The sequence below is a fragment of the Macrosteles quadrilineatus genome, unplaced genomic scaffold (assembly GCF_028750875.1).
Source record: "Macrosteles quadrilineatus isolate MER2022 unplaced genomic scaffold, UCM_ALF_1.0 Scaffold_9__3_contigs__length_116548681, whole genome shotgun sequence".
In the NCBI taxonomy this organism is placed as follows: domain Eukaryota; kingdom Metazoa; phylum Arthropoda; class Insecta; order Hemiptera; family Cicadellidae; genus Macrosteles; species Macrosteles quadrilineatus.
This window is the reverse complement of record NW_026542602.1, coordinates 43,518,677-43,546,129: the sequence shown is the minus strand read 5'-3', so window position 1 is coordinate 43,546,129 and position 27,453 is coordinate 43,518,677. Positions and strand designations below refer to the sequence as shown.

Genomic DNA, 27,453 nt, shown 5'->3' with positions numbered 1-27,453 from the left:
CATTTAGACTTAGTTGAAATGAAGTATTTACTATTTAAATTTGGGTTGGCGTAAATATTACGATGGGAAAAAGCGAGAGAGCCTGGATAATTTGATATATGTACTAAAAATCAAACTGAATTACACTGTGCTGTATTTCTTAGTAATCATTGAAAGAGTCGATTTTTAAAGTATGTAAACATAGGAAAGTCATAGAACACCACCAAGGAGAAGAAAATAGAAAGTTTTTTTAGAATTTATAATCGTTTTTATGGACAACCTAGCGGCTACGAGTAATGCTATTTGCAGAAAACGCTAAAAACCAGATCAACTTTTGAAAAATGATAAGATATGTACATATAAATGTTAATTATATCGATTTGCTACGTACATCTTGAGTATTTCCATAATCTTTGAGTCGAGTCTTTTAAAGTCATAAGAAATTATGACTGTTATTCGTTTTAAAATAACGCCTGTAATACTTAGCAATTGCTCGAATTTGAGTAATAGGTACACTAGTTTAATTAAAATAGTGTTCAAATTAATAAAATAAAAAATAATAGGTGATACCAAGATGTACCAAAGTATACGGTTAGGAAGGATCCTGACGACTTATCATACAAATTTTCACATTTACTTCACATTATAAGGCATAAACGAATATTTTATTTAACTCTTAGTTTTAATTCACATATTTTGTAAAACGTAAAATTCTAAACATCGGTATGGATGAAATATGTATTACGGCCTAATATTTTATGTAATTTATATTTCCTTTAGAAACTATTTTTTTATATAGTTCGTTATCAGAAACTGTGATATCTTTAGTTAGGCCTAACCGTACACCATAGATAATTCCACTCTAATTTAAAGAATAACAAAATAATTGGTTATAATAAATCTTGTTTTTGCTTTCTTTGATACTTTCTCCCCCGATATTGGTTTCGTAAAAAAATTCGAGTTTGAGTTTTGAGTGGATATATCAGTTTTGGGCCCCCCTGAACCCAAAAAGTGGGTTTCGAAGTGATAACTGTATTTGTGTGTGTACAGAGCTACAGACCACACCTGTAGTCAAATTTTGATGAAATGTGGTATATTTCACTGTAATAGGTACTAATCTATGTTATTTCCAGGCGTTTTTTCCTTTTTTTAATTTTAATTTTTGATAGGTAGTGATTTTCTCATAAAAACCCATAAAATACAGTAATGGAAAATATGATTTTCTCAAAAATGGATCGAATGAGGTTTATGGCATTTTAGTATGTTATGGTCCTTTAAGTTCTTATCAAAATGGTACAAAATTCCATTTCCGTTAAAATTGCAGTTCCAATGTTATTTTCCCATAAAAACCATAAAATAACAACAAATCGGATTTTAAGAAAAACGCTGGTTTTGATTGAAATAATGTGCTATGGTCCAAATAATTCTTAACAAAATAAAGCAACCCCCCCCCATTGCTGTAACCATTACATACCATTACCATGTCATGATGTTAACGCACCATACCAATGTTAGCCATCAAATGTTTTATATGTATTGTTTTGTTAGAGTTTTTAGCATATAAGCATATTATTGGTTGAAGGGCGCTTAACAACCATTGGTAAATGGTTGTTACCGTCAAATAAATAAATAAATAAGCAAATAAAATAAAAATAATAAATTTACGGTCCAAAAGCTATTGCAACTTTTGGGAATTTCCCTAAAATATCATAGTTAATCCCACCTAGAGGAGGGTAGAAAGTATGTGTCAGATTGCTGATACCATTTATTTTTTCTTCTTTTTAATAGGATATAGTCTGTATTAGTCTTGTGTGTTTCTTCGTATATTTCTTTTCTAGACTCTTTTCTGTTTATTCTAAAAATAATATATATTTTTTAAGTTTAACACAGATATACCATTTTAACATTGTCGATTATTTTGGACGCTACTTTTCATCCGTTTACCTCATATAGACGCGCCCGCATCAAAGTTCTCCATCACCAAACATTCTCAAGATTTACTACATGAATCACAAACAGCTGTTACATATTTACATCTTTCATACTCAACTTCTAACAAACTTTTATTTACAAACCACGCTTGTTCCATTAGCGGCAAGTACGCGTACCTCTCAACTAAATCGATCGACAGGCAACAGCTCACACTACACGATGTGACTTCGCCTTGACGCATTGACGCTAACAACCCTGCACCTCGTGTAGCGTCGCCTCCCGAAGTACCCGAGCGGTCCCGAAGTTGTCCGGAAACAGCCGAGATTCGCCGCACGCGCGGTTCACTCGGGTCTTGTAGCGGTAGTTAATATAATGGTGCGGTAGGCATGTAGACCCCATAGACCATGGTGCAGCGAACCCCATAGCGGTGCAACACGTGACATCCTCAGCTTCCGGTCTAGAGAACGTGAGTATGTAGTCACTTCCGGTGGGAACATAAGTCAGATGATAGGCCGAGAGACAATATGTTACTGTAAACAACCGCAAAGGCAACAGCCGGGACGCATTGGTGCTTTGAATTATTTTTATTTTGGTAACATTAATTGTAATATTTACAACATATCAATACATATCAAACATTTATATACAATTTATATTAAATAATATACCAATGCGTATATTTTTTTATTTTATAAAAAGATATTTACGTTAAACATTTACTGGAATGGAAATTAAATAATTTACAGAGATAAATAATTAAATAAATTATTTAAATAATTTATTTAAGAGAGTTAAAATAATAAAATTCATTCCTATGTATCGTAAACATACCAGTGACCACGGTTGTAAATAATTGTTTTTTTTTTTACAAATAAGGGTTTACTACCCAAACTAACCTAACTGATGTATTATTTATAGTGTAAAATAAATAAATCAGAATATTATTTTGTTGAGTTAAATATTACACATTAATTTCGCTAATTTAATAAGAGTACGAGTACATTATTAATAAATTGTATGGTAATTAAAGTAACAGTATTCGTCATTAATTATACAAAATCAATAAATAGAGTTAACCCAAAAATTATTGTAGTGTGAATTTGTGGATAACCAAAAATATCTTAAATATTAGTTCCCAATGTTTGTGAAGTGTTGAAACATACTTTTCTTAATTTTTGTATACATAAATGTTACAAAAATATTCCAATTGGAAATACTAGCATAATGCAATTTTTACAGCTAAGTTAAACGTATTGGGAATCTATAACATAAAATTAAAATAAATTACACATAAATTCAAAATCTTCTTTCTTAACAATTAGGCATTTGTCCTTTTTCAAATTCACTATTATTAATATTTATTAAAAATTCTTAATGATGAATTATCATTAAATATTTTATAAAACGCAAAAAGAGGTTGTAAGAAAAGGCTTGTATATAATATTAGCTGTAAAAAAGAACATTCTGCATAAAATTTAATACAGTAGACCTAGAAAATTATCTGATTATTTGGATGGTTAATATGATTTATAACTAAACTGCACTAATACTATTAAAATTTAACTCACCTTAAAAACAGCTTTTCCAGTTTACCAAATGATTTTTGGGATAAAAAAATAAAACTTTATTCTCTAGACATCGGTAAGAGATAGTAAAATACAATAATTTATGTTGGGTCAATTAAGGTTTTCACTCGAGGCAAGAGCTGCAACATCTGTTGTTCCCTCGTAAACGTTGTTTTATTGCACTAAAAACAATTAGAAGAAATTTAATAATGGGAAACATTGTACAAAATATATTTACATAAATCCATTGTACAGTAATATAATAATTAACGGAATAAATTGTGTAATTTAAATTTAGTAACCTATAAGAAAAGAAATATTCTATATAGGTTAGAATTATATAAAAAAAATTGAATGGTAAAATATACCTTTGACAAAAACCCATTAAATGTACGTTAAAAGGTAAAAATACTCTTTTTGCGGTACAATTTATTTCACGATAGCCCTCTTTCCAAAGTAGATTAGCTGCTAAAGGGCTCCTTAAAAATACATGTTAGTTTATAAGGGCGAGCACTTTGTCCATAATCCTTTTCTGTTTGCTTGTTGCACAAAGATCACGAAAACGGCTTCGACGATTTCCTTCAAATGTAAATAATTTACACCTGGTCTAAAAACGTGTTTACTGCAGAAATGCCAACAAATATCGAATTGCGGAAAAAATAAAATTCTAATTCAAAACTGTTTAACATTGGCCTTATGGGTTGCAAAGTTACCATTTTGGTTGAACAAAATAACAAGGAAAAAATACACAAATACTTGTCACATGTGTTTATAACAAGCACACCACAGTATATTGGCCAATTATAAAATGTAATACATAGGGGAAAACATCAGTTGTTACTATTGAGCAAAGATTACACTGAAGATTACTCGATATAGGGGTACAATGGAAATAAACTCAACCGAGCCATGGCTTGGTCTCCAGGTACTCTACAAACAAAAAAGTACAGCCATCCCTATGCAATAACTAGGGGGGGGGGGGGGTCTTACCGATTTCGGCAATGACTCCACTGAAAAAAATTTGCAAAACCAGGTCTATTCATCTTTTTTTACTAGAGGGGAACGATTTCCTCGTTAATAAACCCTTTATAAAGAAGGGTCCACCACATAAATGTTTTAAATGAAACTGAAGCCTGAGAATTGTGTGTGGCTATTAATGTTTGTTATGGAAATATTAAAGTATTAGTTATACGTTAAATTCTAAATTTACATGGATGGTTTATGAATAAAACTGACATTTCGGTTGAAATTATACTAAAGAATATTGTGTCGATGACAGAACAGTTAAAATCAATTATGTCATCCAGTGGCAGTGATATATAATGCATAATGTTCTAGCATACTAGCAACAGCTGTTCTAAATGCTATGAAGTGTAGTTATAGGAAAAATAGGTTTCGTTAGTTAAAATGACGATTCGTTTGAGTTAAAAGTATTAAAGTCTTAAAATATTGATGTGCTTTGATATTGTACTTCGAAAATAAAACTTTTAACATTCACATTAAAATGCACTTACCAAATAAAGGTAAGTCTTTAGTTAAACCATTGGTGTGGTTTAGTTTATTGTTTGGGTGCTTGAAAGATTATGACTTTAAGACGTAGTGCTCCCAAAATTCATCTCTTTCTTTATATAAATCTTAGGCATAATAAAACATATTGATTTAAAAGTCAAAATATTGTTCCACCTTAGTTAAACACACAATAAAAATCGTCTACTTAGGACTTCCAAGATTCATCTTTTTTCTTCTTTTTAAGCAAATATAATAAAATACCGCACGCCCAACGTTTTCCGTTCGTATCAACTACAACACTCTATATGTGTAAAAAAATTGGTTTAGATAAATAATAGATAAAACAAAGTCACCTACATCGTAAACACATTTTGAACGAACCATGTCAAACAATAAAAGCAAATATCGGTGCGCTGTTGTTAAAATAATACATCCAATACATCATGATAATATTTATAAAACAATCTAGATAAAACATAATATAAAATATATATGTTTTAAACATAAATATTACCAACATGTAACACATAAAAATATGTTATCTTTTAAATTAAGATCATACGTCAATAATTGTCAAAATCACTATTAAATTTCACTATTAAAATTTTCCAACTAAACACGAGTGAGATTAGGGTAGGTTTTGGATGTTATTTTAGGCAAGGTTAGGTTAGGTAAGGTCAAGTTAATATGCATCACCCTCATTCGCTAAAGGAACATTTTAACCCCACTTTAAAACACTTCAGATATCTAGTTCCACTATTCTAATGAAATAGTGCTAATATTCAAATTAAATTACGCAACATGTTCCCATTTCTTAAAAATAATGATAAATCATTTAAATCAGTTGCATCCTAATATTCATTGGTTGGTCGCGAGGCAAGCTGGCCTCCGCCAGAGCACAGGAGTTCGGTCCTCGAGGTCACGGGTTCAAATCCCGCCAAATCACTAATGGATTTTATCAGTGATAATGCCCCAACCCCTAGGTATAGCCTGAAAAAATGTGATAAATGAGCCCAGTCCCTAGAGCCTAGCGTCCCAATTAAATCAACACATCAATCCACAAACTCAAAGTCAAAACATTGGGCCGAGGTCTTGTCGTGACCCATATTTTAATGTTTCAAACAAATGCGTTTTCCTCACTTTGACAGAGGCATGTCACAGCACGTCTCTTCGTGAGTTACCATGCTACCTTGTCATTTACATTTGGAACGCTCTAATGTTTATGTTGATGACACTAAAGGCTCAGTGTTGTTTGAACAACGAAACAACTCATGGACTCCATACAGGTTAGGTTCAAATTGCTATTGTACAATTTTGAATTTTGAAATATGTTTTTGATATAATTTAAAATAGAAACTGCACAACTATTTCATAAACATTTATTAAAGCAAACAAAAACAAATAGAATAACGATTTAACAAACATTGGTGCAGTTTCTGCCGACAAACAAATTACTTATTAATTTGTATAGCCACAGAATTTCACAATTCACAAACAGTGGTTAAAACGTGTCAAATAATCCTGGGTAGTGAAATTGCTATGTTTTGACTGTTACAAGAACTTTGCCTCGTATTCAAGTTATTGAGAAATTTAAAATTAGTTCATTTCATCACATGGTGTAGGAAGTCTATACATTTCAAGGATCTTTTGACGAGGTGTTGTTCAAAATTATATATTGGATTTTTACATACTGGACCCTATAGTTTATATATATATACATATATGTATAAGTTCGCAATTTCAGTTGAAATCAATTTGTAGGGTTGAAAACTAACAAATTAGTTTATTCAAACGTGTTTGTTCTTTTAATGATCTAAGTGAAAACATATAGCAAATTTAATATTTTTAGTCTTGTTGTGAATAAGTAAACTGTTGTAGTTTACTTGCATTTGATCAAATTTGCCAAATTTATTTGCATTCTAAACCTTTTATATAAAAAAAAAACAGCAGCAAACCAAAGTCTCCAACAGCAAACCAAGCAAAGTACTCACCGTTATTTCAATATTATTTTATTAAGTATTATTATTATTATTAGTATTAATATTAATATTATTTTATTTTTTAACGTCATGTCTTTTATTAAGTATACTCACCGTCAGTGCCTAACGTTATTTCAGTTTGGAATAGATCTGACATTTAAAAAAAGAAATATTTTTGTGAAAATCATATCCGGCAAATATCGCTTAGTCTACAGGGTTGCTTGAGGGAGTATCAATTTATTCTCATTACACCTTATTTAGATCATTTTGAAGCCTGACGATTGTAGAGTTTTGAAATGAACGATAAAATATTAGTAACATGTTTACAATAAGCTTACACGTAAAGGATATTTTGAAAAGTTTCATATCAGTTTTAACCAATATCCATTATAAACACGATCCCTTTTGTGCCGATTAACTTTTTTTAATATTTACTAACAAATATAGTTTTTTAAATAACATATTACCAATTATTTATGATATATAACAAACTGGTCGACGTTAGATATTAACAGGACCGTCCAAAAAAAGCGTTAAAAATGCTAAAGCGCTTTTAAAACATAAAAGCATATTTTAAAATGTAAAAATGCATTTTCCGCATAAATTTGCTAAATAAAAATAAAAACGTACGTAGTTCGAAAAGTCTGTAAATGCTATTTATTTCCTGTGTGTTGAACCACACGTACACAATTCAATAAAACGATGCATCAAATCCGATTTATTCTAGAACTGGAGGTTCTCCTAAAGATGTTGTCAAAATGAGATTTCCACGACTGTTCCTATTGGTGCTTCTCGCCTCCAATTACCACTTTTCACCTTCAATGTCAACCTCTCTGGGTTTATATTTATTTTTATCCTGATGCTTTATGACTTTCTTCCCTTAACACGTCAATTTTTGTGGACGTTTTTTGGGGTTTTTGATATTTTGCTTAGGAATTCTTTGAAAATTTTATATTGGTAGATTTTAATATTTTAAATATTACAATGAAGTTAGCTCTATTATCATACTGGAACATATCAAATTCTATTTTTTTTATTATTTATTTATTTATTTGACGGTAAAAACCATTTACAAGAATATGCTAATATGCTAAAAATTCTAACCAAACAATAATATGAAAAATTTGATGGCTAACACATATTTTTACAATAGATAATAGTATGTATGTACATGCTTAACTACACAAAAGATAGAATTTGCTTAATGGCTACAATTAGAAAATTTAACAAAGTGATGATTGCAAAATACATATAACAAGACAGACAAAAGTAATCGAGAATTGACAACAATGACAATACCTAATAACACAGCCATAGTGATACATGCAATAATGTTGAACAAAACAAAAGAGAAAAACATTGATAAGCGACTGACATTTACTAAATACATGTCTCCAGTGACTAGGATTTCCACAACAGCTCATTTACAGTGACTTTGAAAGACTTATGACTAGAATTGAAAAAGTCAACTTGTGGTGCAACTACATTCCCTAGTCTTTGGATGCGGACCATAGTGGAGTTTTGCGCATAGTTTGTACTGGAGTGCTGTCTACTAAAGAGGTCCCTGGATCTAGTTGCCTTTGGTACGTGGAAGTTTATCCTGCCGAGAAGTTCACTGCAATCCACCAGTCCATTTAAAATCTTGTAGAGGAACAATACATCCTGAGTTTCACGTCTGGACAACAAAGTTGGTAGGTTCATCTGAGCAGCCAAAACATCCAAGGGAACCTCCATGAAGGCAAATCCAAGTCTGAGTCCAGCCAATCGCAGGAATCTATTCTGGATCTTCTGGAGGCTATCACCAAGGGTAGACTGATGGGGTGCCCAGACTACAGATGAGTATTCCAGCAAAGGCCTTACATTGCAGCAGTATAGGGTTCTAAGTGTCTGAAGTTGGGAAAGATGTCTCGATGAGCGTACCAGGAGTCCCAACGCACGGTTAGCCTGTAGGCAAATCCTGCTTACATGTGCTTCAGCACTGAGGGATGGCATCCACACAACTCCAAGGTCCCTAATTGTCAAGGGCCTTTCCAGGGCAGTTCCATTAACATTATAGTTGAAATTAATTGGAGAAGGGATTCTGTGAAAGCAGAAACTGAAAGACTTCTTAAGATTCAAGCACATCCTGTTATCACTACTCCACTTGTGAACAGCTTGAAGGTCATCCTGTAGGGATTCACAATCATTAACCAGTTTCACTGAATTAAATATCTTTATATCATCTGCAAATAGTAAACTGTTGGTCTTGATGCAGTGAACTAGATCGTTGATAAAGACGCAAAACAATGTAGGTCCCAAAATTGAGCCTTGTGGAACACCGGAAGTCGCAAGGAAAGGATCTGAAAGTGCCGAAGCAAATTTTACCCTTAGGCACCTGTCACTCAGATAACTGGAAAACCACTGAAGTAGACTTCCGTTAACACCATAAGCCGATAGTTTGTCCAGTAGGCGCTGATGACACACCCTGTCGAAAGCCTTTGAAAAATCCAAATAAAGGACATCGACCTGTTCCTTTCTACCAAAGGCATCCACTACATAGTTCTGAAGAGAAATTAGATTCGTAGAAGTAGACCGGCCACGGACAAATCCATGCTGATTTGGAGCTAATTGTTTGTACAAGAATGGTCCTACATTCCTTAACACCACCCTTTCAAAAACCTTGGCAAGTCCTGACTGTATTGCAATCGGTCTATAGTTAGTCACGTCATCAGTTGGTCCAGATTTGTGAATGGGCACGATGTAGCTTTTTTTAAGCTCAGTAGGGTATACACCCAATCTAAGAGATCTATTAAAAAGACCAACCAAGTGACCGGACAAAACAGGACTACAGTATCTCAATACTAATGGCGGGATTGAGTCAGGTCCACATCCTTTTGTGACATCTAGAGAGTTTAGGGCGTCTTGCACCTCCTGGAGTGTGACTTGACAAGATGATAGAGCACCAGAGAAGTTGAAATTTAGCCCTCCTGACTGATAATGAGGATCAGAGGCTGTAAACACCGAGTTAAAGAAATCAGCAAAGAACTGGCACATAACAGTAGTAACACATTAATTCTGTAATGTGTTTGGTAACATATACTTCATTTAGATTATCTATAATTCTCACTTATCTCTTGCAGAAAAAAAATAAAATATCTCATATTATACCACAGTAGACTCCCTCTATCCGTACACCTTTTAACCGAACATCGGTTTAACCGAACTACACTCGGCGGAAATTACATCTCTACCGGGTAATTTTTATCAGCAGATCGGTTTAACCGGACTAGATCGGCAGGAAGTGGGTGGTACTGAAACGACTGTTCTCGTGGAAAAGATTTGAGACCAGTAATCACGTGTCTAAATACAATGCTCTCCTAAATTTAAGTCAAATGCTGTACACAGTATGCATTTAAACGGCACGTTTTGACGAGTTTTTGGGGACGTCGGTTTAACCGGAAAACCTGTCATCCGGATTGGCCTCGGTCCAGAGGAGTTTACGTATAGGATACGTATTTTTGGAGTATGTTTGTAATGAAACGGCTACGCCTTGGTGTATTTAACCTTAATATAAGAAAAAGTGTGGAATTGAGTGAGATCTGTGTAGCTTTGTTACCCTCTAAGATAAGTTGTTTCTTTAGAAGTGTTTAAATCCCAATCAAGGACTGCCCAGAAGCATCAACATGTTATTGGCTTTTCTCAGGATCGAATCAGTGTACAAGGAAAGCTAGATTAACACCATAACCACACACCTATACAGCTACCAAATATCGAAAGTGAATGATAATAATGAAGGAACCAATATAAAACTGCCTTGTGTCGTGTACACGTAGATGAACCTTTCTGAGGATAGAAAATTATTCAAAGTTGTGCGCTCTGACGAAAGAGTTGTGTAGCTGAGGGGGATTTTTACGGTTACGAGAGGGTTTTTATGTCGACCCCTTCTTTATTCCACCCCAAACAACCTCACACCATACTTCACTGCTGTTTATGGTTTTGTTTATGGGGCCCCTGAAGGGCTCTTCTTGTCGAGGTCAAGGTACCATTGTAAATAACGCACACTGGCCGTGAACCTTTCATTCAGTAGGTTTCATCTGATAACTTAATCGCAATCTCTATTGTTAAACGTATTTTGTTTATATCCATTTAAAATACAGAAACGTGGAAATATTAAAGTCGAATTAAGAATGCTTAAATTTTGCATATCTACAGAAGTTTCCAAAATGCCACTGGCGCAGACAAAAAAATTGTGCATATTATTTAAGGGGCCTTTTCCGTTAATTCACTACATAGCTTTGAACTGCTACTTAGGGTTGAAATGTTATCATTATTCAGAAGACTTGTTTATGGTTAGGTTATTTTAGATTGGATTAGGTTAGGTTATTTTAGATTGGATTAGGTTAGGTTATTTTAGGTTGGATTAGGTTAGGTTATTTTAGGTTGGATTAGGTTAGGTTATTTTAGATTGGATTAGGTTAGGATATTCGAGGTTGGGTTGGGTTTGGCTAAAACCATAACTTCTAAACCCCAACCTTGTCACATACAACTTACTATGTAGTTGTACCAGGACATCACTACCATTCATCAGGTAGTGAATTTAAGGTCCAACTTACATACTAACAAACGGAAAAGTACACAGACCAAGTATATATTTGAATCACTTTTCCAACTGGAACTGACCCATGATGCAACGTAAACTTTCGAAGGCGTTCCACCTGTCAGCGGCCGTGTCACTTGTCACTTGTCTCTAGATGGAGACAATTGCTCGAGTAGGACATTAGCACGTCCTTTTGGACCCTGGTCAGTCTCTGTAAGGATTCCCGCCCGATAACTATCGAATTCGCTGAATACAATGCAACCAGTTCGGTTTGACTTGGACAGTTTTTGGTCTTGTGGAATCTGTTTTAATTTTTTGGTCGTGGTAGGGACAATTTTGTTTGTGAATTTCAAACGTTCGGGAAAATATTTGCTGAAGATTGAACGCCGTATTGAGGTTATATTTTACACTTGGTTTTTATACCGTGATAGTTTCAGGGGATCAAAGATAGTTTTTAATTAGTCCTTTCAGCGAGTCATAGTTTAAAAGGTTCGTGTTTTAAAAATGAATGCATTTTGTTCAGAGCCACACCCTGTCGGTCGCTTAATTAAACCAAGGAATAAATACCACAGTCCATAGATAATACAGTTGAACTATTTTTTGTTCTAGAACTGGCTGTTTCTTCTGTTAGATACTGTTCAATGAAATGGCGACCATACATAGTAGGTATTTTAAGCCAAGTATGAATGGAGATGAGTGTAGGATGAGTGGCGCGATCTTGTAGTCTTGTTAGTGACTAAGGTCGACATTCCTTAGACACAGCTGTTAATTAATAGCCCATACAGCTAATGGCAACTAAGGGGCCTACAGGTTATAGTGGAATCCGAACCACATCTTCAACTTAGCGTAGTGTTCATTTCGCGGTGAATCTATAGTCAACGCTTGTCCCTACTTGGGCAAATTAGTTCGGAGTATAAATATCATGTAAATTGTACAGTACATAAATGCATAAATGCTATACAGTGCACATTATTTTGACTGCAACCCTCTGTAGTGTATTCCAACTTAGGTTGGGCGTTTGTGTATTGTTAGTTGTAATGTGTTAGTTAGGTTTTTTCACCTGAGGACGGGATCAGATTCCAGATCCCGAAACGTTGTGTATGTTTTTTACAATCGTGATGGAAAATGTCCGCAATAAACCTTTGGACAACAATATCATGTACTTTTAAAATCTGTATTAGTCTAGTTAATTGGTTGGAGTAGCGTTAGGGTGGAGTTAACGAATAACTATTTACCTTACAAGAGTTGTAAGAGCGTTTTTGCGGAAGCGAGTTGCATAATTTACCTAAGTGATGTAAACACTCTCTTGCGTAACGTGTAACGTACAAGATTTTACCTGACCCGACATTATACAGGAGGCTACGTACAATATTTTTCATTATCCATTTCACTCATCTTCTAACAGTAATGTTTATTTACAAACAAAAACTATGTTAGGAAAATTCTTCAAACATTAACAATAAAATTCAAGCGCACAGCTGATTTCTAGCGTTGAACGTCGTTGGCCCCATAGAGGTATATTTTTTTAAGTTAAGCACTCAATGTTATTTAAATAGTAAATTAATTGTTTCCCTGACAATTTCCTCTGTGCTTTTGGCCATCGAATTCTTAAACTACTAAACCATTTTAACATTTTAGTTTCCAGCAATTTTATGATAATCGTTTTATTATACGATACGATCACAAATTAAAAGAATCTAAAACAATCAACAAACCTAATCCAAAATATGATAAACCGATATACGAAAACAGTTTGGAATTCACTTGAGCAAAGAATGGTGTAAGCCGCTTTTAACGAGAACAAGTTTAAAGAAGTTGCAAAAGTATCGGGAATAAATGTCGCTAAGTTCCTCTTGAAAGTCGCATAACAAGACAACTTCGACATTCTATATCTTCACAACTTCGCGAGCACTTCCTAAGTGAAGATCTTCATAAAGTTCCATTCATGGCCAGTGACCAATGTCAACTTTAATTACCGAGCTATTCGTATTAGTAGTTTTTATTTTATCCTACAGTAAAGATAGTATTTAAAACAAAAATAAATGGGCAAAATGTGATTTAGATTAGGAATCAAAGTGTATTAGCACAGACAATATAATACTTTAATGTTTATTCCATTGTCTGTGGTATTAGCGTCAACATGTACCCTACAGCGAACTAAAAATTTGAACCTTGACTTGGATAGTAAATAGACATCCTATGTATATGGTCCAGCTATAGTATATTTTCCAAAAAGAATATAGTCGCATGAGCCATCCACAGAATGCGCTACTGTCTAAAATTATATTTTCTCACTTTGTTTTTGTTACTGAGATAGGGGATGTTACATAAAACATATTACAGCTTACAATAAGCCGTCCGTACAGTGTGACAGAGGTGTTGCTCTGTTTGTTTAATACTTGTTTATTGTACATGACTTATATTAAACATCTCTATATTGTTCCAATTTTATACTTGTGGGTAAATGTGTGCAAGGGACGAGACGAGGTTTACATGGGGTGGGTATTAATTGCACCAACTGACCTGAGTCAGGTAGTCGGGTATTCCTGGATTGCACCAACTACTCCAGGGAGCCACCTGATAAACGTTAGGTAAACTCAATAAACATTATTTAAGTAATTATAAGTTTATGATAGAAGGCGGGCCAAGACTCCGGCGTTGGAATGAAATATTAACTAAATCATTTTTGTTGATTTTCATCAGTCTCGTTGGTGTCATAATCGATAGCAAATATATATCACACTAGCTGTATCCCGCGGGCTTTGCCCCGTTTAACTTCTTAATTTTCATGATGATCTCGTTCTCATGGCTCAATCACGTCCTGGTTGAAGTTCGCTCGCTACGCTCACTCGCCTTTAGGTTGGAGCTCGTTCGCTACGCTCACTCACCTTTAGGTTGGAGCTCGTTCGCTGCGCTCACTTGCCTTCAGGTTAGCTCGTTCACTTCGCTAACTCGCCTCTAGGTTGAAGTTCGTTCGCTATGCTCACTCAACTTTTGGTTGTAAATTAGCTGTTGTCCTAAATGTAAAAGAAATAATAGTGCTGCACCCTGTTGGTAATCCTTGTAACTTTAATGCTATTGAACATCATAGAACAGAACCAACTTATTTAATTGAAACAGCTGTTAAGATTCATTAATTCCATTTCTCATGAGGTTAACATGGGAAACTCAAACTCCAGAGCCACTGGGGCGGAGCCGATTGGACGGATCACGAAATTGGTGGTGTATAAACCTATTCGATGGAATTCTACACGTATGTACCAAGTTTCGTGGCAATCGGTTCAGCGGTGTCTGAGTTTATCACTGCCAAATATATATATACAAACATCCTCTTTTATACTTATAGATAAATAATACAACAAAGGCTTGATCTTGATAACCGTCTGATTGAGTAGATATAATATACGGGTTTAAAGTCACTTGGGGCACGTTTTCCCATAAGAAATAACATGGGATCATTTTTTGGCCACTAAAACCAAAAATCCTGATCTTTTGCCTAAATATCCCTATAAAATTGTCAAACCTTATTTCTTACTTATTCCCCATAAATATATTCGATATTAAGCTAAAAAAGCTATTTCTTACATTTATTGACCCTTACAAGTGTAAATGTAGAGTAGAGGCAATATGATGGTTTAACATCACTTTAGGCACGTTTTCCCCATAAGAATAACATGGTGAGCTTTTTTTGACCACTTTTTTAAAAATCCAGCTCTCGGCCTATACAAGCCTATATAAATGTTCAATACCATTGTACAACACTATTACTATTTCAAATCCATATCCATTCACATGTATATTCTCAAAATCATCAACTTGACAGTGCGAGGTTTGTACGCGAACTCGGGCGCGCTCCCGGCTCATGGCGCGCTCCTGACCTATGGTCAGGCTTCTTGCTCCTGACTCATGGTCAGTCTTCTCGTCTCTAGTGGCAAATACTGATTAAGTCTTGAGTGGGTGACCTCCCGTTGAAGTAATTTCTAATTAAAAATTTTGAAATTTATGTAAAAACTTCTTAATTTTTAGTTAAAAAATTTGAAAATTTCACAATTCCTGGTTAAAAATTTTTGAAAATTTCACAATTTCTGGTTAAAATTTTTGAAATTTTCGGAAAATCTATAAATAGAGGTGACATCAGCCCAAGTCCTCATTCCTAAACATGAAGCCGTCATGTCAACACTGCTCCGTGTCGCTCTCCACCAAAAGTAACCTGATTCGCCACTACAAGGTAATTCATCAAATGAATGTGAAACTGTGCAAGGTTTGTGATTTAATCTGTGATAATAATGTGGCTTTAAAATCACATATATTACAAAGTCACAAGACTTGTAATTTTTGTAAGAAAAATGTTGTTGGCCATTTTAGAAGACATATCAATTCTTGCAACAATTGTCCATACACAATGATAAAATTTGTTGGTGAATCAATTAGAGCTGAACTTGAAAATACTCTCAAGTCTTTTCCTCTGCCAATAAAATGGACTTTAGTTAGGAGAATTAAATTTATAAAATATTCAATGGATAAAAATGGAAAATTAGTTAATGAAAAAGAATGTATAGCGGATTTTAGAAGTCTTACTACCTTAATTATTGAGAAAAGAGATTTAAAGCCTCAAATTAAAAATGCACTTTTAAAGATTGATGCATCCATTCACAAATATCAAGCCCAAGGCAGTGGTTGGATATATGACCATACTAAGTATTGGCAGCTGCATGTTTACAAGTATAAACCCCTAACTCCAAAGTCATATATCCCCACACCAGAGAGTATTCAATCAAAACATGCAGTTCTAAATATAAGAAATTTTGACAATAAATGTTTCCTTTGGTCGATATTAGCAGCTTTATATCCAAGGAATTGTATCAATGAAAATGCTAATAGAGTCTCTAATTATGTACCCTATGAAAGTCAGTTAAATATGACAAATATAAAATATCCCGTAAAAATATCTGATATTGATAAATTTGAAACACAAAATAATATAAGTGTTAATGTATTTGGAGTTGAAGACCAGAAATGTGTATATCCATTAAGAACAACCAAACTGAATAGTAATACCCATGTAGATTTATTATTATTACAAGAAGGTCGTAAATCACATTATTGTTTAATTCGTGATTTTGATAAGTTAATGTTCCATTGTACAAAAGATAACAATAAGAAGCATTTTTGCAAGCTGTGTTTGCAACATTTTTACACCAATGATAAATTAGAACGTCATATAACATATTGTAAGAATTTTGATGCGCAAAGAGTGGAAATGTCTAAACAAGATATATTACAATTTAAAAATTATAAATATCAAATTAAAGCTCCATATGTAATTTATGCTGATTTTGAATGCTTTATAAACTCCAATATACATATTCCATCGGGTTTTGCATTTGTCGTAGTAAAAGATTCAAAAATTATTTCTGAAGAGTTGTACAGTGGTATAAATGTTATGGATGTGTTTTTCGAAAGGCTATTTGAGACTTATGATTATATTAAAAATCAAATGGCAATATACATTCCCCTAGTAATGACTCCTGAGCAAGAGGTATCTTTCCAAAACTCAACACACTGTCACATTTGTGAAAAGCCCCTATATTTTGATAGGGTGAGAGATCATTGCCATTCCTTTGGGCAATACCGTGGAGCTGCCCACAATGATTGTAATTTAAACTATAAAGTAACAAAGAAAATCCCAATATTCTTCCATAACTTGAAAAATTACGATGGACATTTAATAATGCAACACTTGGGAAAGTTTAATAAACATAAATTAAATTGTATAGCTAAAGATATGGAAAAATATATATCATTCTCTGTTGATGATTTGATATTTTTAGATTCCTATAACTTTCTGTCCCTTCCATTATACAAATTAGCTTCCAATTTAAATACATTTAGATTCATAGACAATCCACTACTACAACGTAAAGGCGTATTTCCATATGAATATATGACGGGACCAGATAAGTTCGCAGAGTCTCTACCTCCAATTGAAAAATTTTACAGTACTTTAACTAAAGAACATATCTCTTCCAACGAATACGAACATGCTAAAAATGTCTGGACCCATTTTAATATAAATAATTTACAAGAATATCATGATTTATATCTTAAAACAGATGTATTGCTACTGGCTGATGTGTTTGAGACATTTAGAGACCTGTGTTTAAAGGATTACAAACTGGACCCCGTACATATGTATTCACTTCCTGGATTAACATGGGAGGCCTGTCTTAGAATGACTGGTATAAAATTACAACTATTTCAAGATATTGACATGCATTTGTTCATAGAAAGTGCGATTAGAGGAGGAGTCAGTATGATTTCCACACGTTACGCTAAAGCCAATAATAGATATATGGGTGAACACTATGACCCCAATCAAGAGAGTGTGTATTTAATATATTTAGACTGTAACTCGCTATACTCTACAGCAATGTGTGAGCCACTGCCCGTGGATGGATTTCGTTGGACAAATGAGATAGACTACAAATATAATCAAAATGATGAGTTTGGATACATTTTAGAAGTTGATTTAAAATATGATAAAAGCTTACATGATTTACATAATGACTATCCATTAGCACCAGAGAAAATGAATGGCAAATTAATACCTAATTTAAATGACAAAACTAAATATATTTTACATTACAAAGCATTACAAAAATATGAGGAATTGGGTTTGATTGTTACAAAATACCACAGAATTTTAAAATTTAGACAGTCTAAATGGCTTGCGCCCTATATTAATTTTAATATTGAAAAACGAAAATGGGCTAAAAATGATTTCGAAAAAGACTTTTACAAATTGTTAAATAATAGTCTCTTTGGTCGAACAATTATGAATCAACGAAAGTTTCGTGACATTTATCTCAAGGATGAGTCACTATTAACAAAATATGTCACTAATCCAAGGTTTGACTGTAGCAAAAAGTTCGATAACAATTTACATGCTATACATTTAAATAAATTAGTTGTAAAGTTTAATAAACCTATATATTTAGGAATGACAATTTTGGATATAAGTAAAGTAATAATGTATGATTTCCACTATAATTATATGTCAAAATTTAAGAACAAAAGATTTCTTATGACAGATACAGATTCTTTAATGTATTCTATAGTTACTCAGGACTTTTACAAGGAAATAGAATGTGACTTGCACTTTTTTGATACCTCTGGATATAGTAAAGACCATTTCTTATACTCTGATAAAAATAAAAAAGTCACTGGCAAGTTTAAAGACGAATTAGATGGTCATATTATGTATGAATATTGTGGTTTAAGACCAAAGTTATATTCTTATATTCCTCTTAAATGGTTATATGAAGAAGACAAGCAAGCTTTAGAGGTGAAGAAAGCTAAAGGAGCTGATGGTGCTACAGTTAAACATCTCCTTAGACATCAACATTATTTGAACTGTCTTGCAACTGGGCAAGATTACTATGAGAATGTGACAAGAATTAAATCTACAAATCATCATCTTCAAACCTTGACCATGAACAAGAAAGTACTATCCTTTGACGATGACAAGAGGTTTATTCTTGAAGATGGCATTAATACTCTTGCACTTGGTCATTATAAAATTGATCAAACATAGTTATGTTCAAATGTATGTAGATATAAAATAAATGCAAATGTTAAAAAACTCCAGTCTTTTATTTATTTACCCTTACCATCCTCTTGATAGAATTGGTCAAACATAAATCTATATTTACCATTATTCTTTGACCTTTCTTTGTCTATTACGAAAAAGCCATATTTAGTTTTATCCCAACATTGATGACAGAGATTTTTAAATTGGTCAAATGAAAAGTCATTACCAACATGATTGTGATATACATGTTTTAAATTTAAATCATCTTGTTTGAATAATATTAGGAAATTTACATTATCACGTAAATGTTTGTGTACTTTGCTGTAAGATTGACACAAGTAAAAACAGTTAATATTTTTATGTTAACCCATTGAGAAAAATTGTGTAATATTTGGACTATTTATGTCATCAAATACAACAACTGACTGTGATTTTACATCATTTGGTGTGATTTCACAGTCAGTAAACGTGTGTAATTTCACTTCATCACACAAACTAAATATGTCAATTATTTTTTTATATTTTTCTTGTTCTAAAGATTTAGATATTAAATATAAGTTTGTAAATTTTAATCCTTCCTTTCTTACAATTAAGTTATAAATTACAACCGTCTTCCCACTTCCACTTGGACCACAAATAACACATCGAATATTGGTAGGAAATAGACCCAACTTCTTTGGTATATTTTCCTTAGTATGTACTATTTTAAATTTGTGTTTTTGTTGAATAAAAGACATTTTTTATATAATAAAAATGGTAAAAAATGTCAATAAGAAAACATGTAAAAAGGGCAAAGGTTTATTCCTAAAGCCATACAGGGGTCGAGGGTTATTGAATACTCTTATAAATAACCTTCCATTCCCACTTCACATACCATCATATCGGTACTGTGGACCTGGAACGAATATACGTGAGAATCTAGCTAAAAATTTACCTCCAAAAAATAAACTAGACTCTTATTGTAAAGAGCATGACATATTCTACATGAATAATCCCGATACCGCTTCTCGGAACAAAGCAGACATGAGATTAGCAGACTTAGCTTGGACTAGAGTTACGGCCAATGATGCAAATCTCGCTGAAAAAGCTGCTGCTTATGCCGTAACAAATTTGATGAAGGCAAAAGCAAAAATGGGAATGGGATTAAAATTTAATAAAAAAGATGGACAACTACCAGCTGTTAGAGGCCGCAAAAGACGTGCCTCACTTCAGGGGGGTGTACCTAAAAAACGAGCTAAAAAATCTAAAACCAAGAGTAAAAGAGTGCGGAATAGTTAATTTAGACAGTTCATCTGGCACACATTGGACAGCATATCGTAAAAATAAAGATATTGTAATTTATTTTGACCCATTTGGAATCCAACCTCCAAAAGAAGTAATTAAATATTTTGAGGGATATAAAATATTCTATACAACTGATCAAATACAAGATTTAAATAGTTCTATTTGTGGAATTTTATGTTTATCATTCATAAAAAATTTTTGTTTATAAAAATGGATTCATTTACTATAACATTTTCGGGTACAGAGTCAGAGCTAAAGTCAGTGTTCTTTCCTCCCATAGAATTAAATGATGATTATGTAATTGGATTAGTAGATTTTCAAAGTTATAATTCTATATTTAATGTTAAAAAACCTCTAAATACTTTAACATATTACAAAGTAGAGAAAATGACATTACCAAAAGGAGAGATCTCTGTCGATGATTTAGACCAGTTATTAAATGGTAAACTTAAAGTTATAATAGATAAAAATGGAGAAGCATTAATTAATACCAAATCCAAACTTTTGTTTAAAGGGCTTATTCCAAAATTAAATCAACTTAAGGGCAACAAATTAACCATTAGAGAAGGTGATGATGTTTTCTATTATGACCACAATGCTCCAGTTACAATAGAAATTTCTGAAGGAACATATGAGGTGGTTGAGCTTGCAAAGGAAATTCAAAAGCAAATCCCAGACTTTTTCCTTACAGCTAATAATAAAACTATGAAAGCGACACTACTTTCTAGCCACGTGTTTGATTTTACAAAAACATGTTTAGGGTCTGTTTTATTGGGATTTAAAGGTGTATCTACTCCTGGTGTTCAGTTTGAATCTACAAATAAAATAAACATTAATAATGTAAATGTGATTAGAGTAAAATGTAATATTGCAAACGGGTCCTATTTAAACGGAAACAAATCACACACCATACATAGCTTTTATCCAGAAGCTCCTCCTGGCTACAAAATTATCGAAGTTCCAAGAAATATTATATATTTTCCTGTAAATAAGAGAAGTTTAGATGTTGTCAGTATTACATTTGCCGATCAACACGACAAGGCAATTGACTTTAACGGAGAAGAAACTACAATTACTTGTCATATAAAAAAGATATGAGAATTTATAAGAATTTATCTATAAGTGTACAAAATGCTAGGTTCCTAAAATCAATAGGACTAAAGTTAAAATTTTCTATTAATAAAAATGGAAGATTTTCTAGACGTTACAGGGAAATCCCAATTCGACGATAGTGTGGTTAAAATTACAAATCACTCCTATGTTCCCCACAATACTTTAGCAATAAATAATTCTGATGAAATTCGAATATGTATTAATAATCAAGATTTGCTAACTCTACCATGTAGGAGTTATCTGTATATTAAGGGAGAAATTGAAAATCATGATAAAGGTCATTTTATAAATAATGCATTTGCGTTCTTATTTGATGAAATTAGATACGAAGTTGCAGGTAAAGAAATAGACATTGTAAGAAACCCAGGAATTTCTAGTCTTATGAAAATATTGAGCTCTTACAATAAAACTACTAAATTGTCAAATGTAGCATTTGATTCTGACACGAATTTAAAAGAGTTCCATAAAGGTGGCAAGTTTAGTACTTGTTTGCCATTAGAGATGTTAATGGGTGTATTTGAGGATTTTAATAAGGTATTAGTAAATGTCAAACAAGAATTGGTGTTGAAAAGATCCAAAAATGATTTGAATTGTATATCAACAACCACTAGTGCTCCAGCCAGTGGCACTGCTGATACGATTCCCAAAATTACACTTAACTCAATTCAATGGGTAATGCCACACGTGATACCATCAGATGGAGAGAAGTTACAATTACAAAAGATGTTATTGCAAAATAAAAATTTGCAAATTGCATTTAGAAGTTTAGAGCTGCATGAACTTCCATCATATCCCAATACCACAAGACATACATGGTCAGTAAAGACATCTTCAAGTTTAGAGAAGCCTAGGTATATTATATTTGGTTTCCAAACAGCTAGGGATAATAGTGCACGAAAAAGAACTGATGAATTTGATCACTGTAAATTAAAAAATCTCAAAGTATTTCTAAACTCTGAATATTATCCTTATAGTGATTTAAATCTCGACTTTGAAAATGGAGATGTCTCTAAAGCTTATGAGATGTTTATGAGGTTTAGAGAGACTTACTATAATACTATCCCAGATCCTATGATTAGTAGGGCTGAGTTTATGAAGAAATATCCACTAATTATAATAGACTGTTCTAGACAGAACGAAACAGTGAAGGAAGGAATTGTTGATATTAAATTAGAGATTGAAACTGCAGACAATGTACCAGCAAATACATCTGCATATTGTTTGATAATACATGATAAAGTGTTTGAGTACAATCCTTTGTCAAATGAGATAAATAAAATGTAAATAAAAGATGAAAAACATTCAACAAGAATTGGTTGACTCTGCAAATCAAATACGAGAGAAATATAGAGCTTTAAAACGTGGCAAGTTTCTAGAGGCTGAAGAGAGGTTCCAAACATTCCAACCTTTAATAGAGCCATTACAAGAATTAAAAAAAATCACAGCTATTGGCAAAACAGAGAGGCCTCAAATGGAGATACTCCCAATGACTCCATCTAGAATATCAATGATACCAAGATTACAACCATTACAACCATTACAGCAATCCACTCCACAGAAATTAGATTTTGGTCTTTTAGCATCAGACTATTTAGGAAATTACCTCAGTAAAAGTAGTATGACAGACACTACATATGGTATTAGACGAGAAGCAAATAAATTTTTTATTGGAAATAAGGAAGTTGATATTGCCAATGATGATGTCACAGTTGCAAATAAAACCTACAAGGGGACAAAAGGCTTGTGGCAGTTGTTAACTTTAAAAGAACCTGAGGATTATACTCAGGTTGATTTGCAAAATTATAAAGAGATTTTGGAAGCCACAAATGGACATTTAAAGAGTTACAAAGATGGTGCACCAATTTCAAGTAATAGACATACTAAATATCTTAATATAATTAAACCTCTTTTTAAATCTGTTGGTGAAGGTTTGAGACAAGTGACTGGTAATAAAATAGACTATATTTATTGGGATGATCCTAATGAGCTTGTAGATAGGTTAAGACTTCTTTGGCTAAGTCGCCAAGCCGGTAACTCAGGAGTGGATAATGAAATAGATTCCATTATTGAGGAATTAAGAGAAAGTGGAATTATTTATTAAATAAAAATATGTTTATAGATAAATTTTATCGTTTATATAATCCATATAATAAGCCTACAGAACCCAGGGCTAGTCATGAACCTACTTTAAATTTAAAAGACGATAGTTGGAATTGTTTAAACCGTAAAATTGGTAATGTTAAAGATGGGGAGTTTGTAGATGATGTATCAACTTTGGGTCAGACATTAACTAGAAAAGGTGATGTATTTTTACAAGGTAAAATTAAATATGAGTTTTTAGAATCTAAGAATAAAAATTGGAATGCTAAAAAACAGAAAATTACTAATGTGGAAAAGGGTGAAAGTTTAGATGATGTGCCCACTTTACAACAGACTTTAATACGAACAGATGGTGGTACATTTGTACAAGACAATAAAAATTATGAATTTTTAGAATCAGAGAATGGTGTTTGGAATGCTAAGAAACGGAAAATTACTAATGTAGAAAAGGGTGAAAGTTTAAATGATGTGCCCACTTTACAACAGACTTTAATACGAAAAGAAGATGGTAAATTTATACAAGATGATAATAGTTATGAATTTTTAGAATCAGAGAATGGTGTTTGGAATGCTAAGAAACAGAAACTTAGCAATTTGATAGAAGGTACAGATAGTAAGGATGCTGTGAATGTTTCACAAGTTCCAAAAATGGAAGCAGGCTATTGGGATATTTATAATAAAAGGTTAGTACGTGAACCCGCCGTTGATGACACTGACTGTGTTACAAAAGAACAGACTATAACTTATGATAAAAAAGAAAAATGTTGGGATGCCAAAAAACAATTTATAAGGAATCTGCCAATGGGGGAATATTTAGATGATATTTGTTTAATGTCACAAGCTATGTATTATGATGGATCAAAATTTGTATATGCAGGAAGAAAATTTAATTTGATGGAATACAATCCTGATTTATTAGTTGCCGACCCTACATCTTTGAGCGGATTTAAGTATATAGATAATAGACCATATATACCAGAAAACTATGTATTTAAAAGAATGGAAGATAATCTATTGATTGGGGCTAATGGTAATATATTTACAGTACAAGGAAAGAGTGATGTTATAAAAAATGAATGAAATTGCATACGAACTTCATAAGCCTGCAAGAAAGAATTTCATTAGAAGGTCTTTTAAAGTAATAGGTATAAACGAAACTGTACAAATAGATTTAATTGATATGCAAAACTATGCTAGAGAAAATTCTGGCAATAAATATATTTTAACTTTAATAGATATATTTTCTAAAAAAGCTTATGCTGCTCCGCTAAAGAATAAGACGGGTTTGGTGGTTACAGAAGCCATTAAAACCATTCTACCAAAGGGGGTTAAAAACATTCAATCTGACAATGGAAAAGAATTTTTTAATCAATATTTTAGCAAACTAATGAAACAATTAAATATTAATCACTATCACACATTTTCTACAACTAAGGCTGCAATTGTGGAGAGGTTTCAGAGAACTTTAAAGAATTGGTTATATAGGGAATTTAGTGCTCAGGGAAGTTATAAATGGTTGGATTTACTTCCAAAGTTAATTCGAAAATATAATAATAAGGTGCATAGATCTATAGGAATGAAGCCTAACCAAGTGAGTATTAAGAATAGTAAATATGTGCATGAGAGGTTGACTTCTAAAGTAGTGCAAGTTAAAAAGCCAAGATATAAGGTAGGTGATAGTGTGAGAATTTCCAAGTATAAACATGTTTTTAGTAAAGGATATACCCCGAATTGGACAGGTGAGCTATTTACAATAGCAGAAGTTAAGAATACAAAGCCTGTGACTTATATCTTGAAAGATGAAAATGGTAATATAATCAGGGGAGGCTTCTATACAGAGGAATTGTTAAAGACCAAATATAAAGACATGTATTTGATAGAAAAGGTTATTAGGAGAAATGGTGATTTATTATATGTCAAATGGCTTGGGTTCCCAAGTAGCCAGAATTCATGGATTTCCACTAAGGATGTCCAAGGGAGCGCGCCATGAGCCGGGAGCGCGCCCGAGTTCGCGTACAAACCTCGCACTGTCAAGTTGATGATTTTGAGAATATACATGTGAATGGATATGGATTTGAAATAGTAATAGTGTTGTACAATGGTATTGAACATTTATATAGGCTTGTATAGGCCGAGAGCTGGATTTTTAAAAAAGTGGTCAAAAAAAGCTCACCATGTTATTCTTATGGGGAAAACGTGCCTAAAGTGATGTTAAACCATCATATTGCCTCTACTCTACATTTACACTTGTAAGGGTCAATAAATGTAAGAAATAGCTTTTTTAGCTTAATATCGAATATATTTATGGGGAATAAGTAAGAAATAAGGTTTGACAATTTTATAGGGATATTTAGGCAAAAGATCAGGATTTTTGGTTTTAGTGGCCAAAAAATGATCCCATGTTATTTCTTATGGGAAAACGTGCCCCAAGTGACTTTAAACCCGTATATTATATCTACTTGATTGATATGATTACGATTACGGAAACAGTGACTTTAGTGTCACATGTCTTGAGTTGTGCTTGAGTACTCTGGTGGACACTTGCTGAACCTCAAGGTCGTGTCGTAAACGTAGTACCATTGTAGTACACGTAGTATAAATATCCACCCACAGGTGGCGCGCATCTAATCGTCGAAACAAAGTAAGTTAAATTATTTTTTAAATACAAATTTCGAGTTAAAGTAGTTATTGGTGTGGCATATTTTGATTGAAATTAATCTAGACAAGATGATATACATTATATCACGCAAAGAAAAACGACAACGCGATGATTTCGTAACAGAAGAAGAGTTAGTTCTCGCAAGGAATTTATGCAATTATTTTCAATAAATCGAGCTTTTAATCACGTATTTTCACGTGAAACTTCATCCAACTGATCATAGTAATACAATACACTGATCACTGTGTGAATCGCAGTGGTAAGAATTTTTGACTGAGTTTCCTAATCCTAGGAGACCATAAGCAAGCTATATTCATGTTATTTATTAATAAAACCAACCCATCGATACGGTTAGGTTAGATAGAGCTTAAAAACACAAATAATTTTGAATATCGGAGGGTTGTTAGGATTAGGAATTAGCATTTACAGCTACGAGAAAATCCTCTATCGCAAATACAACATAGGCTTGACAACCGATTGGTCTATATCGATATGATTACGATTACGAAAACGAGTGACTTAAAGGTCACAACTTGTCTTGAGTACTCTAGTGGACACTTGCTGAACCTCAAGGTCACGTCGTAAACGTAGTACCATTGTAGTACACCTAGTTGAAATATCCGCCCACAGATAGCGCGCATCTAATCGTCGAAACAAAGTAAGTTAAATTATTCTTTAAATACCAATTTCGAGTTAAAGTAGTTATTAATGTGGCATATTTTGATTTAAATTAATCTAGACAAGATGATATACATTATATTACGCAAAGAAATACGACAATGCGATGATTTCGTAACAAAAGAAGAGTTAGTTCTCGCTAGGAATTTATGCAATTATTTTCAATAAATCGAGCTTTTAATCACGTATTTTCACGTGAAACTTCATCCAACTGATCATAGTAATACAATACACTGATCACTGTGTGAATCGCAGTGGTAAGAATTTTTGACTGAGTTTCCTAATCCTAGGAGACCATAAGCAAGCTATATTCATGTTATTTATTAATAAAACCAACCCATCGATACGGTTAGGTTAGATAGAGCTTAAAAAAACAAATAATTTTGAATATCGGAGGGTTGTTAGGATTAGGAATTAGCATTTACAGCTACGAGAAAATCCTCGTGTAGTCCTATTCCACCCGAGTTTTATTTCGCCCGTAACCTAAT

The 27,453-nt window shown here is 33.0% G+C and overlaps 1 protein-coding gene across 1 annotated transcript in view; it reads left to right on the top strand.

Moving 5' to 3' along the window:
* Positions 1–2,268: 2,268 nt before the first annotated feature.
* Positions 2,269–27,453, top strand: part of LOC129003151 (neprilysin-1-like) — an 89,660-nt gene continuing 64,475 nt past the window's right edge. The window contains exon 1 of the mRNA XM_054431406.1: positions 2,269–2,377. The gene's annotated coding sequence lies outside the window, so the exon portion shown is untranslated. The remainder of the gene's footprint in view (positions 2,378–27,453) is intronic.